Source organism: Monopterus albus, unplaced genomic scaffold (assembly GCF_001952655.1).
Source record: "Monopterus albus unplaced genomic scaffold, M_albus_1.0 scaffold166.1, whole genome shotgun sequence".
Classification (NCBI taxonomy): Eukaryota; Metazoa; Chordata; class Actinopteri; order Synbranchiformes; family Synbranchidae; genus Monopterus; species Monopterus albus.
This window is the reverse complement of record NW_018128046.1, coordinates 1,292,600-1,307,126: the sequence shown is the minus strand read 5'-3', so window position 1 is coordinate 1,307,126 and position 14,527 is coordinate 1,292,600. Positions and strand designations below refer to the sequence as shown.

The 14,527-nt window shown below is 42.0% G+C and overlaps 1 protein-coding gene across 7 annotated transcripts in view; it reads left to right on the top strand.

Annotated features, from left to right (window-relative positions):
* The first annotated feature begins 10,361 nt into the window (after positions 1 to 10,361).
* Positions 10,362 to 14,527, top strand: part of sema6cb (semaphorin 6Cb) — a 155,037-nt gene continuing 150,871 nt past the window's right edge. For 5 of the 7 annotated variants that reach the window (XM_020615490.1, XM_020615486.1, XM_020615489.1 and 2 more), the window contains exon 1: positions 10,362 to 10,634. The gene's annotated coding sequence lies outside the window, so the exon portion shown is untranslated. The remainder of the gene's footprint in view (positions 10,635 to 14,527) is intronic. The other 2 variants (XM_020615491.1, XM_020615492.1) reach the window with 2 other exon arrangements.

The window sequence follows — 14,527 nt, the reverse complement described above, 5'->3', positions numbered from 1 at the left end:
CCGATTCTGAGGGATGGGAAGATTAGGCTTCTAATAACATAGAAAAAAAACAATATTACTGGTCATTAAAGAAATGGTGACCAAAAAAAAAAAGCTCTCGAACCAGTTCCCACTCCAGAGGCATGGCAGATGGACGCAGTAAAACATTTAATCACTGCTCTTTAAAAGCTCAAAGATTTATTCACGGGGCACTGTAGAAGGCTGCAAATGGTGCGATCTGATCTGTTTAACATCCCACCCCTGATCTGCCCAGGGCAAGAGGGCTTTTCTGGCTCATTTTGTAACGTGATGCGCGGTTTAACTGCCCAACAGTGATGGAGAGAGCAGGAGTTGGGGAGCCAGCAGGCAGTAGAATATCAGCCCAGTGTTAGCTGCTGAGCCTGGCTGGTAAACATCCCCAGGGAGAGGTGTAAGAGGCCACTAACCCGGACTCGACCTGCAGCCCACCGGGCTCAGCAGATCAGACTGGGATGGCCGAGTGAACCAGTCAAATCTCCCACCAACCCCCTCATTTGCACAAAAAAATTGTTCTGGGTTGTTATTCATATGCCCTTAAGGCCCCAGTGCCTGCCTTCGTCTGTAACCCCTGTCTGAGTGTAGAGCTGGTGGGTAGATGAATAAGAGCTAATCCTTCTCTTTTAGGGACCTCACTTCACCTTTTATCATGCGTCCTGTGTCAAACAAATGTTTGTTTGTTTTCTATGCGACCTTGTGGGGTGAGATGCATTGTGTCACTGTGATGAATCTCAGAGAGGTCCACAGCTGTCTCACTGTCCTGTTCCTGCTATTGCTTATTCAGGTCTGATGGATATGACACTGTAATCCTTGTGACAAACCCACTGCTGCTGCCAGCCCGGGGCAGCTCCTCCTGCAGCCAGCTTGGTTGCATGGTCCACTGTTGTAATCAACCAAACTCTGATGACGAATACATGACTCAGTCACTGTAGATAACATCTGGACATGCTTCTTAACTGACTAGAAACATTTATTTACATACACAAGAGAAACAGATGCCTCAAGTTCCATTTTCTCTTAAACCAGACGCAAAGTCCCTATGGTGATTATGATGAGGAAGCAAAACAGATGAGCTAAAAACAGTCCTGGACCACACTAAACAGATCTGTGATCAAATGAGCAATACTGAATTTTCTATGCTGGCTGAAGTTATCCAGTTATTTTGGTTTTTTAACCCCCACCTGAACTGTGGGTTAGAAAAATGGACTCATATAAGTAAATTGCAAACTGGCTATTGACCAGATTACATAGTATCGACAGTCGAAACCATGATGAGCTGGCTTTTCATTGGCCAAATGTCCAAAGAATGAGCACAGTCACTGTGCAGAGCAAGATCTGCTGTTCAGGGCTGTGAGAAATTTAAAGATGGGAATGGGTGTGGGTGCTACATGAAACCTTGTGTGTGCATGTGATGTGTTTATGTCCAAGATCAGCTCTGTGAACTCTCAGGCAGTTATCTGAGTAATAATCCCTGACATCCTGAAAACCATCAGGCAGATCCACCAGTGCACATTCCTCCTTCTTCTTCCCTCTCCCCCACACGCTCACTTTCCCTCAGAGGGGTAATCATGCTATTTGGGAGGGCAGGCTTGATAACTCTGCTGAGATAATCGGGTTTTGTAATCCTCTCTTCTGTAAATTGGGCCCTTCCTCTGCCAAGACGATGGGGCTCTGAAGTGTTTTTCAGAAACACTCTCCCACAGATTACCCCACTCATTTCCCATCTTATCCCCCATTTCAGCCACTTTCATGTTTCATTTTTCTGTTTTGTGTATTGCCTTTTTTATAGAAAAAACTATGATCTTTTTAAAGCCCTGCAGTTTGTGTTTTTTTTTTAATAAAATCCCTCTCGTTGTCTCATGAAATGAAGCTCTTCCAGGAATTGTCAACAAAGTTAGGGGCACTGCATGAGGTGGCTGTTTGCAGGATTATGATTGCTCATAATAATCAGCATGTCTTCAGGCCAGAATGTGGCTCTGATGCATCATAAGGGACAGAAGGACGAAGAGGGTGTTTGGAGCGAAGCTATATATTGCCTATTGAGATGACAGGGCCGAACTAAACCTCCTTCATGGGTGGCAGCTTTAAAAGGCTAAAACTCAGCCTATATATTATTGCTATGGCTTCTTGTGTCACATGTCTAAGATCACCTTATGTAACTGTAAGCAAAGTACACAAACAGTATTTTAGAGAGGACTCAAAGAGAGGAAGCCAAAGCTGCACCCTGCAAACTCTAATCCAAACTTTTAATTTTAAATTTGAACCAGCACTCATTCTTCTTCAGGAGGAAGGAGGGAAGGGAAAAGATGTGCCCAAATTTGATTTATGAAATTTAAAATAATAAGATTGCATCTGAGTTATGAGTGTGCAGCTTTCCCCGCCCTGCACTGTATTAAACATGTGACAGCACCTTGAGAGATGGCTTAGTTTTGTTTTTAGTGTCTGGAGGCTTGTTTGTTTTGCTGTTTGTCTTGTTTAGAGTTTTCACTGATATTTCTCTGGCTTTTTTTTTTTAATTCACTTCTGTGTTTTTGTACTTGTGTAAACTGTAGATGTAATATTTTTTAAAGCTAAATAAGTAACAGAAAACATTGCTGTAATATATCAGTTTTGGTACCTGCAAAACCCAGAACTGTCCCAGGTTATAAAAAGTAAATCGTCATCCTTCCCTAGTTATCGTCGTCATCTTTAGGTTCTACTTATACATTTTGAGTGTAAATCCAAAGAAGCTACAGTACAGACTGAAACACTGGAATTCATTTGGTTGTAGTGACAACTTTGAAAACTCATTGTGCAGAAGACGCTAAAGAAGGGTCTCCTGATGGCTGTTTGTTTATGTTAGCTTTTGGCAGTTGTTTGGTTGTTTACTCACTTCCGGGCACATACTGACATACTAACACTACCCTTATCCCATGCAGTGGAACCTTTCAGTTAATGGTACAAGCCAGCACACCCATCCCTGCTCTGTATTCTGCCTCGTTCTTAGCACCTGCCTGGTCATCGATCCATGCAGGGTTGACTCTCTAATGATGGAATGACCTTCCTGTTCCAGTCATAATAGAGGAGTCGCACCCAGCTTTCTTTGTGAACTGAAAACTCACATTTCTCCTCCTCCAGACTCCGAAAACATATCCCTTCTCCACATCTTTCTTTTTTCTGCTCTCACATGTTATCTTCACAAACCCCTCTTCTTCCAGTTTGTTGCCTCGACCTTTCCTAAGTCTGTCACCGCATCATTCCGAGGGCGCTGTGGTTGTAATCCTTGACCTTTTTAGTTTTGGCTTCTTGTACTGATGATGATCTATCGTAGGAAGTGAAGCTCATTCTGCTGTGGAGTTGGCTGGAAATTCAGTCAGTCAGCTAAAGGCTAAATGGTTGAATGAAAAAAGCCTCAGGGGGAAGTATACCATATAGGATTTTATTAGCTGGAGCCCTGCGGCACAGTAATAGATGTATTTAGCAGCAACACTTTAGAATGAGGGATGTGCACTAGAGACTTTATTCCTTTTAATGAAATCACGAAATAGTAATTAAATAAAGTATATCTGTCATTCTAATGTGCTTCTGCTTTTTGCGTCAATATTTTGCTACCGTTCAGTGAAAACCATATATCTCCAAATGTAGTGATTTTGAAGTTTTCAGACACAAAGAAGGATTACACCATCCTAAACAGGCTGATGCAGTTCTCCTGCATCCACTGCTCATACAGTATAAATCCATGGATTAACTCAGAAAGACACCGTCACCAAGCAACTGTCCTTGCTGTTTTATTGTTAAGCCTCCTTTTACTTTGGAGCACACAAACCTTACTGAGCCCTAAGTCATGTCTGGATTATTCTTTAGTCTGATGCCCGTGAACATCAGTGACCTTGAAAGTCCCTGTTTTGCACATTAGCTAAATCTTTATCATTTCTTCAGAATGTGAATCCATCAAAAAGTGTAAAACAAAACAAAGGAAACAAGCCTCAGTTTAAAAAAACCAACAAGACAAACAAATGTGATGGGACTCCTGGCTGCATCCCTCTGCCTCCCTGGTCTCTGTCTGACAACTGTGTCTTTTCATGTCTCCTAGAAATTACATTCATTTTTTAGCTGTTTTTAATGAATAAAGCTGCACATTTATTGCTGGCACCAGATTCACTGGGACATGGTTGGGGTGGATGATGGGCATACAAAGCACATGGCTGTCACACCAGCCTCATACTCAGATTAGATGCTGGAGCAGGTACAAACTTGATCAACTTAAAGAGAAGTGAATGAGGACAATGTGTTTTCTGCCTGAAGGTGAAATGTGAGCATGTGTACAGCTCAGTGGCAGTGAAACCCATTCACCTAGGTAGTGTTAATTTATGTGTCGTGATGGTCAGGAGGGCAACGGCATCAGAGGTCCTTTTGGGTAGAGGGTCACACCCTCACCATATTAAACACTTACTGCATGTGTCCTATTGGATGCTTGTGGGCATTGAATGCATTTGCCAGAATCACCACATAAAGAGCCATTGTGATTCGATTCATTGATCTACAGATTTCCCCTGAAAACAAAATAAAAATTCAGAAGATTTCTGCCATGTCTGCCATAGCTGTAACACCTATGATCACCAGCACTATGTCTCATATGTTTACCAGCTATTGTACAGTATAACACCATGTAATAGGAATATAGGGGAAACAGTTCAGCATAAACAACAATTTATCTGCCTTTCAGCTTGTGGATGTCACACAAAGAAATAGATCTATCTGTTCTTTTTGTGCCAAAAAGGCTAAAAAACAGACAAGCAGTGATCACATGAATCAGGCCGGCTTCTGAGGGTAAATGACATGAGGCTCCTCATGATATATTCGCTCACATGGATCTCAACCACATGGTGGCGTTTAGCCACAGAATACATTACTGCGTCTCAGGGACCTTGTGATAAAAGAGTGTGTCCTTCAAACACAGGACCAGTGTTAGTAAATCCCAGTTCGCTGAACTGACCATTCCTCACTCCTTGATCCTTTCTCAACAGGGAAGTCGTTCAGGTCTAACAACTTGACATCCCACAGCTCATATTTGTGGAGGGGGGAGGCTGCCTGGAAGAGACATGAGCGTGGGTACATGACAACATCCTTCGTGGAAATCTCTTATGGGCTGACACACCCCTTTAGAAACCTGTTGGTAATTGGATGCTTCAAAGGAAGGATCAGAGGAAAGTATGTTTCTTATTAGGAAAAAGTTGGGATGAACCCAGAAGACTGTTAAAGATTTTTCCATACAAACGATTCCTTTAATATCGTTTACTCTGTTGTTTATGTGAAAATATTTATTAGAGCAGCTTTTAAAATCTGGGGTGCTTAGATTTATTTGTAATGCTGTTATCCAGAGATATTGATATAATAGTTTTAAGATATCAAACTATCATGTTGTGATCACGGCTTAATGAATCATTATCTAGAGATAACCTGAGGTGGTCATAACCTTATTTCTTACATGTTCACCTTTGAGTTGTTTTCTTCTGGTCTCCTTTTTTCCTCAGGGTTAAGAGGAATGATCCCACAATGACTCGGACAAACACTGGATTTAGAATAACAGCCCATTTTCCTGCAACAATTAGGCATTTTAAGTTATGATCACAAGAAAACAGTGGTTTGACATGGTGAAACACCAGCATAATTAAATTATTATCTTGAGATACTGGGATTAGGAGAATAAACACAAGCTCCATTTGTTATCTGGAGGTAATAAAATAATGATGAGGTAGCTCAAAGTCTCGATGACGAGATAAGTGAATCACAACCAACACAATACATTATTAGAAATAGCAACCACAGAGGCTCTAGGGATAAAAACACCAAGTTTGCAGGCTGGCTCTAAGATTATTACACTGTTAGTAATAGTAGTGGTGGTACTGTTGAAACAGAAGGAGCTTAACAGCCATCTCTTCCAACCATATGCTACTGTTTGATGGCTTAACACAAAGTTGTTGGTATGCAACAGTGGATACATGCACTGGAAGGATATCATTTGCATGTCTTTACATCTGCGTGAGCTGTGCATCAAGTGGACGTTTTGTGACAGCAGCAGATTTCTGTCCGAGGCTCAGTGCTTTGGCAGTGATGGAAGGAGTGACAGTGAGTGAGGGAGAATCCAAGCGCACTTAGTTTGGCTTCCATTTGTCCTGAAGGTGACCCCTGACATTTATTCAAATGATAAACAAACAACAATGAAATCGCTCTTAATCTTTGTTTAGTTGAAAAACCTGCTAAGGATTATGAATCACTGTACTGGATGAAGATCACACAGACACCAGACACACACAGCGCATCACTAATACAGCCAAATGACATGTTTCCAGTCTCTCCTTATGGCTGCTTGTGTTGTGAAGTCATCACTGCGCATTCAGCAGTGAGTGAAAATACACGGACGTGTTGTACTTTCTCTCTACCTGAAGCTGTAGCCTTGTCAGTGCTGCGCACATAGTTTGATTATTACAGGAAGTAACTAGTGCATTTTTCACCTGTTTTGGCACTTTTGATTTGATTTTAAATGGAATAATGATGTATGGGCTGAACATAGTGTAATGAATGATTTTTTTAGAATTGTCCAACATCACCTTTCTCACTGGCAGTCAGGTTGAAACCATCCTACAGGTGAGCATCACCTGGGAAGACACCAACTGTCTGCTGATGTCTGTAGGTCACTGACTGCAAACGATTTAGTCTAGTGTGAATATAAACTTTCAAATTAAAGCTAAAATGTTGTGCCTTAACAATATAGGTATTTCTAAATCAATAATCCTGGTGTTTACAGGGAGCAGAAATCTCTGTCCTATTATGCACAGAATCCATAAGATTTAATATTTTAAAGTCTCTTACAATAAAAAGCTTAACGTAAAAAGATCAGAGTATATTATACCATAACAAAATTATAATGTCCTTCTGCTTAGGTGAAAGTTAAACACATTGACAAAGGTCACAAACAGTAGATGCATGCTCCTCACTCATATACACACATTCAAATGATCCTTAGTGAAAAAGACAAATTACACATTATTTTAGTGCATTTGTTACATCATCAGTCCAAACTACCTCATACTGTATTCTCTCAGTGGAACAGCACTAATATATTTATTTATACACTCATGGCCACTTTATTATTTATTTGTCCTCCCAAGCTACATGCATGAAAGGGTCAGAATATCAGGAACATCTCTGAATATAATGCTGTCTGGTGCAACACCACCTTTAACTATGACTTCAGTAATAAACATATAATTGAATTTATACATTTATGATAATTTCACATTTTGAGCTTCATAAACATAAAGGTTAAGGTGGAGGTGTTGCATTGAAGTGCATACAATTGCACAGGTGTACCTAATAAAGTGGCCGCTCAGTGTATTAATGACTGTTAACAGGTAGGGATATGTCAAGCCTGCTGTTACATGTAGGTAGCTGTTGTCTCTGGTTTGCAGTCCTGTGAGGGGGCAAGACACTAAAGCCTTGTGGAACATTGTCATCATTAAGATGTATTCATAGTTCACACCTCTCTCTTTCTGTTCTCCAGCTTTCAGTGCTTTTGCTTCCTCAGTGAAAGACCCCGTGGGAACAAAAGGAAATATGTGTGTTTCGAATAATTGGCTCTAAGGTAACATGAGTCTTTGAGTTGTTGTAGCAAACTCCAAAACAGGCTGGTTCAGTTCAGCCACTGTGCTCACATGTTCTTTTTGTTGGTGTTCCGCAGCATGATTTTCAGTTCTGACGCATCCTACAGTATAGGTTGTAGGACCAGTTTTTATCTCCTGTCATGGTCATTGTTGCATGAGGGTATTGCCAGCATGTTGTTATAAACATTCTACAAAATACACTGAGGTAGAAGTTGGTCCAGCAATTACTGTAATCGAATACTAGAGGTTTATCATCGTAATAATAACCATTATTTCTGTAGATTTTTCAGAAACAGATTTACTAAGTGCAGTGAAGTAAAACATGTTCCACTAACACATGCTGTTTAATGGTGTTTTCCTATTCCTGTACATAATAAAGAAACTTGAACAAATATTATCAGTCCTTAACTGAATAACACACAAGAACATTTTTCTGATCTGAAGAAAATTTTTCAGGTTTTACCGCTGCAACTTCCTTGTTCCTATGCAAACAAGTGCATGCCAGTTTGAATGATGATGACAGCCCACAGCACTGCTGCCCTTTGCTAACCAATTATTGTGTTCAAGTTTCTCAGCACCTCTGTTGTTTTTGCTGGAGGTATGGTTTTGTGAGATAAGAACACAAGAAGCAAAGAGTTCGCTCTCCTTTTATGCTAAAAGTCACAAAATGAAGTTGACAAGGCAAGTTTAGGGAGTCATTTCCTGTGTCATCACAAAATAAGTCCTGGATTCACTGAGATATCACTGCTCAAACAATGCATATTTTTGAACAACTGTGGTTTTTATCACAAAGGGCTTTATCATCAAAGATATAATTCAACAATTCAGGAAAACCTATCATTTGCTTTCTTGCTGAGAAAATTGATACCACTCTCACAGGCTCTCTGTTCAGTAAATATGAAGCTGCAGCCAGCAGTCGATTAGCTTAGTGCAAATAGTCCTGCACGTAACCCCTGTAAAGCCACAACTTGTCATTTTTATGCATCTGTTTTTGGACTGAACGCAAAACAGAACTTAACTTTCATGCTGAGCTTTAAAGGTGCTACTAGGCACATTTTCCCAGTGAACAGAGCCATGCTATCTGTCTCCCCTCGTTTCCAGCCTCTGCGCTAAGCTAACAAACGCTGGGCTGCAGCTTCAAGAAAGCAAAGAAGTGTGAATACAGTGTTTCTCAAAACATTGAACTATTCCTTTAATAATGCCATTAACTACCAACCTAGCAATCATTTTGTCAGAGTGGCTCTGTGTGCACTCAGCACATGTGGAAGGATCTAAAGGTGTCTGCATTCAGAAAGCAGCCAGTAAGACAATATGAAGATTGAAAAGGAGAAAAGCTTGTCAGTATCAATCATCTTTACTGGCAAAACTCCTGCTGGCAGAGTACTATGGTGCGCTGAGGGTGGCCAAAGAATTAACACGTCTACATGAATCGGGGCCTTCTGAGCTTGTTTCCTTTGCCTTAAAAAAGGGCCTCACCACAACAGGCAGCACCGCACTGCCAAAAGAGATGGCTGGAGTAAGTTTGCTGGTGTTTATTCAGAGCTAACCACAGGCACACAGCCATTTTCTGCAGCTTAGGTCCAATGAGGAATTTACTGAACAAGCATTACCTTAAATAATCTTTTATCTGACTACCGAAAAGGCTGACAATGTACTGTATGTATCATAACCGCTGTAGACAATTGCTGTAGGAACCACTTAAACTGTAGCCCTTCTTGTAGAAGTGTGAGAAGAAAGACTTAGTGAAATGCAGTAGATGAATGCTGAACAAGTCAGTGAGTTCACGGCCATCTATTAGATTATCATCAAACACCAATATAAAGTCAGACCAAAACACTTCACCACTGCATCTTTGTGCAGGTGTCTCTTAGTGTTTCTAGGAATGTGCTAACTACGCATCATCATCACCATCATGTTGGTATGGTACACTTTGTCCTAGCCTTTCAAATTATATTCAGCTTTTATTCTTTGTAGGACACCCACAGCACCAATCAGTCTGCATTTCCAGTGCCTACCATGCAAAGTAGCTATCTGAAAGAGACCATTAATATATGTATGTAATAAGATATGTTTACAGACCAGAACTAAGACATATAGTGATGTGGCTTTTTCTATCATAGGCTGACACCTAGGATTAGGTTAGGGCCTCCCACACAGTAGATCCTTTCAAATGGAACATTAAAACATGTTTCTGTAGACTTGCTTATGTGTAGCCTGAGAGGTCTTAAAATAATTTTATGTTTCTTTTGGAATTTGTTATTGGACAGCACTTTGAGTGGCACTTGTATGAGCTGTGCTATATGAATAAAGTTATACTAGAGAGCAAATGCACTCTAAACATAAACGTAACTAAACGTAAAACTAAACATAAAAACGTTAAATACTGATGACTGAATGATGAAAAAATAATTACAGGTCCACACATTTACTCAGTATGGTGTGATACAATATAATTTACATGAAAATAATGTGGCTACTATAATTTCACGTTCATATAAATATCGTTTACTCCTCCCATAAAGTCAAACTGTGCGTGTATAAATCGCCTGTCCTACGCTATGATTGGCTGGCTGGAATAACAAGAGCCCTGATGTTCAGGCATTTAACATCTGGGAGATAAGTGAGCCAGGCTGGGTGGGACGCAACTCAAAAACTCGAACAACTGGCCAATCGGAGACGTTATGAGCCTAACGTCGTTTCGTGATTAGATGGAACGCCTGTCAAACTACGCGGAGGGGGCGGGGCCTCAGCGCTCGCCGAAGTGTTGTGATTTCAGTCTGGCTTCAGTCTTGTGACAGGAGTGAGGGGCGCTTTTCAGTGCTTTGTGCTCTCGGAATATGAATCTCCTGGCGAAGAAAGCTAGACAAAATCAATAACTTTTTCCTTTCTACCGCGACTTCTTCTCTTCTACAGAGTCTCATCTGAAAAACTGCTTCGTATATTTTGTCACAGAGGAGGCACGAAGGAGCCAATTAGGTAAGAAATTGTTCATTTGTTATTTGAGGACTTTATCGATGTTGCTGCAGCTGCGCTTACTTTGCTCATAAGGACTCTGATACTCCAGGTTTGGCATTGCAGAAAAATTAGTTCACCATGCAAAGGGAGTCCAAACACCTAGAGCAGTTTAAACCAGGTAACCACAGTGTTTCTGATATGTTTTAAAAGCCTAAACTATTCCTTCACGCTCTCCAAGTTGGATGTGATCTCCCGGTCATTTCTGCAGAGCAGCGCACATTAAAGCCTGTATCAGCTGATGTTAATGTTATACGGATTTTGCAAGCTTTTAGACATTTCGTATTAATCTTCACTGGTGCAGTGATCGAGCCCGATACAAATCCGCAGGGTTAAATGGTTAAAACTACACTAAGCGACTCATTATGTCGAACCTGCAGCGGTCAATTCACGTTTCAGCGACTTATTAAAACGTGATAATGCGGCTCCCCGGGTGGCATCTTTCCTCACACACTAAGGATACCCTTATTTATTTTTCAGGCTAAATCTGTTGACCCAGGATCAGTTTGTGCAATAAAATCGGCACACAATGGGGCATTTGCTCCCCATTATTAGCAGACGCCATATCAACAGATAAATCAGTCTAAGTGCGTGGAAACATCGGCTGTACTCTCTCCTTGCACAGAATTGACCTGCTCTGTCCTGCTTGCTTCATCCGCAGTTTTGTCTTAACCCAAAGGAGGAACGACGAGCCTACAGTTGTAACAAGCAGAGTTCCAGCAGCAGTGTGTGTTGGCACTTTACTGTTGCCTACGATGCACAGAGAGATTAGAAACCTGTGTTTTTCTGCCATTCGAGTCCCAGGAGCCGCTGGTGGTTATGTTGAAATAGAAGCTCTGAGCTGCTCCTGAGTCCTCCTCTGCAGAAATGGGACCTGATTTGTCTCAGCCTGTTGTACATTAGCCCCCTCTTCTCCCTCAGTGGGTGTTCTGTTTCAGATGAGACTATAAGAACATTTCAGCAGTAAATACATCTGCCCCATGCACAGATACTATACCACTACTACTTCGATTTTGGCCTGTTGAAGATGATCCGCCTATTGTTGGTTGAGTCAGAGACAGCCCGGTCTTGTTATTGTGTGCTGATCTGTCCCTGGCCTTGGAGAGGTTTTGGAGACATTTCTAAAATGAATGTTCATCCTAAGTTGCTTTGATTGAACACCAGAGGCAGATTTGGCTCATGTTTTGGCTGTTGTGTGACAAACATCATGCACACCCTGGTCCACTCAGTCAGATGTTTAAGTGGCTGGGTCTTGTGATTTTCTTTGGTTTGGTCTTGTCCCTGCTCCTCTCAGCTGCTGCTGTGGGGAAGCCACTGCTGGCTTGTGGTTTCCTACCACAGCTATACAGTGACTTAGCACTCTGTACTGTACACAGGACGTTGCAACATGCCTTCGGGTAATTTTATCTGACATGCTGGTGACAAAGAGAGGTGCTGCTCTTCAGCTGGTTTGTCTGGTGTCACACTTGCTAAAATTATAATGCACACAAATCCACGTTCTCCCCTCGTTGGTGTCAGTCTCCCACACTGGGAAGCAATCAGCTTTTCTTTTTTTCCTCTGTTTTTTCCCCCCAGCACCATTAGGAAAGTCACAATCTGCTGACGGGTGAGTTACAGTTGTAAGTGTAAGACAGAGAGCAAAGGACCAGCAGTACATTCAATTTTTACTTCACCACTGAAAATTGCTTGCTCTCCGTCCAGCTCTCATTTTCAGCTCCTGATAGGTCCACCGCTCAGTTAGCATGGTTAATGGTGCGTTTAGCCCAGTGTGTAATTTTATTTCCGATTTCCATGTCGGCGCTTGCTTTTAGTTTGAAATGACAAGAAGCCTCAGTGGAGGGGCCCTGCGCGTGCAGATGGCATCTTCCTAATGGCCCTCAGGGTAATGATGTTTGAAATAGGCTCCCTACCAGGGGCTGAGGACTGTGGCCCTTGGGGGACATTCAGTGGGCCTATTTCTATTTTCATCATCAAGACAGAGTGCACATAACTACATAAAACACTCATACACACACAGTCAGTTTGCAGTTCGGATTGGTCAGTGGAAAATACAGAATTCCAATGGGACACATGAGGACATGTTACATTAAATCCCCAAGTGAACTTGATGTTGCTGAATTGCTGCACTCCTGCTCATTTTGCCTCCATTTCAAGCTCAGTAGAACTTGAGAGCATCAGATGATGTTTTATTGGCTTTTGTTGTGGCACCTCGAAAACAGCAGTTTGTCTGAAGTGTCTTAGACCTCAAGCACATGGTGGCATTGTGCAGCCACCGATGCCTGAAGAATGGGCCGGGGCGGTGCTGTGCTTCAGGAAGCAGCAGTTAATCTCAGCTCCTCATCCGCAACATATGGAACTTTGTTTGGCCCTGCAACTGACAGAGGCACCGGTCTGTGGCACCTCATATGTCATTGTGATAATGCCTGGTTACCCATGGCAACTGGGCAGCCAATGAGAGCCCTGCTTCTTGAATCGCCCACCCTCTCCTGGCTGGTTCTGTTGTGTCCAGTGAAGGATGTGGGACCCCTGGGCAGTGAATTATTACCTGTCACCCTGCATGGTCCCCATACTTCAGACTACCTGTCGAGACCACTGGGCCCTGGCCTCTAGGCCTGACCTCATTTGGCCACAGCTGGTAAAAAAAAAATCACATTAACCGTTGTATCAGGTATTACAGGTTAAGAACAGAAGGACTTGCCTCTTTTCTTCTGCAGCATGACTGAAGTGGGTCTTCAATTACTGTCAGCTCCTTTACTGTGCCTGGAAGATTGGAGATTCTGTCTTTCCTTTGTGCTGAATCAGTGCACTGTATCTCCCACATTTATTGGCCTGTTCGTTTCCAGATTTCCTGTAGCATAGAAATAATGTCTACAGTCTGTTTAATTACATTTTGCCCTGTTGTTCAAGTCTTCTGGAAGTAAAGGTGAATAGTGTGGATGTTTTCTGCACTGACAGCCTCTCATCCCACAAGTCCAATCATCAGCTATTAGATCTGAATTTCTGGCAGGCTTGTAATTACTCCTGATTCCAAAAACAGGCGCACGGTGGCTTCCCTCCTGTGGTCCTGGTGTGGTTAGTGCAGGACTGGAAATTATAGCTAGGCTGATGAGTGTGTAAATTTTGGGAGGAAAAGCTTTGAGGTCAGTGAAAGGCTAGAGAGAAGGAGAGGGAGAAGAAGAAAAGAGCGGCAGGAGGCTGCAGACCACAAACTGGACACGTGACAGGCCTCCGTGCGTCCATCCAGACTGGCTGGCTTCCTGTGGCTTCACTGAGGTGTTCTTTAAAAACGTTAACCCCTTGTCGAACATGGACTTGGGCTCCGCTTGCCAGCCCGCCGCAGCCACAGGCGGCGAAGCGGCAACGCTGGATGACTGTCTGGCTGTGCTTTGTGAAGCACAGTGAATGGAGTCCAACAATTAAAGGGGAAAGTATAACCTGCAGCTTGCAGTGTCAGCGGATTGCCTCAGATTTATATTTTCAAGTGAGCAAGGGTCGTGTGTCCCATGAAAGAATATTTGTTAAAAATGAAAACCTCAATTATTTCATGTTTTGAAAGCTTTTATTTTCTTCCTGTGTTGAGATGTGGTTTTGTTTTAAAAAAAAGCTGTAGTCAGGGTCATAATACTTGTGGATTCATGCTTTATACAGTGAGGAACAGAAGTATTTGAACACCCTGCGATTAAGTTCTCCCACTTAGAAATCATGGAGGGGTCTGAAATTCACATTGTAGGTGCATTCCCACTCTGAGAGACAGAATTAAAAAAAAAATTCAGGAAATCACATTGTATGATTTTAAAAGAATTTCTCTTGAACTGCTCAACATAAGTATTTGAACACCTGAGAAACAGCAAGAATTC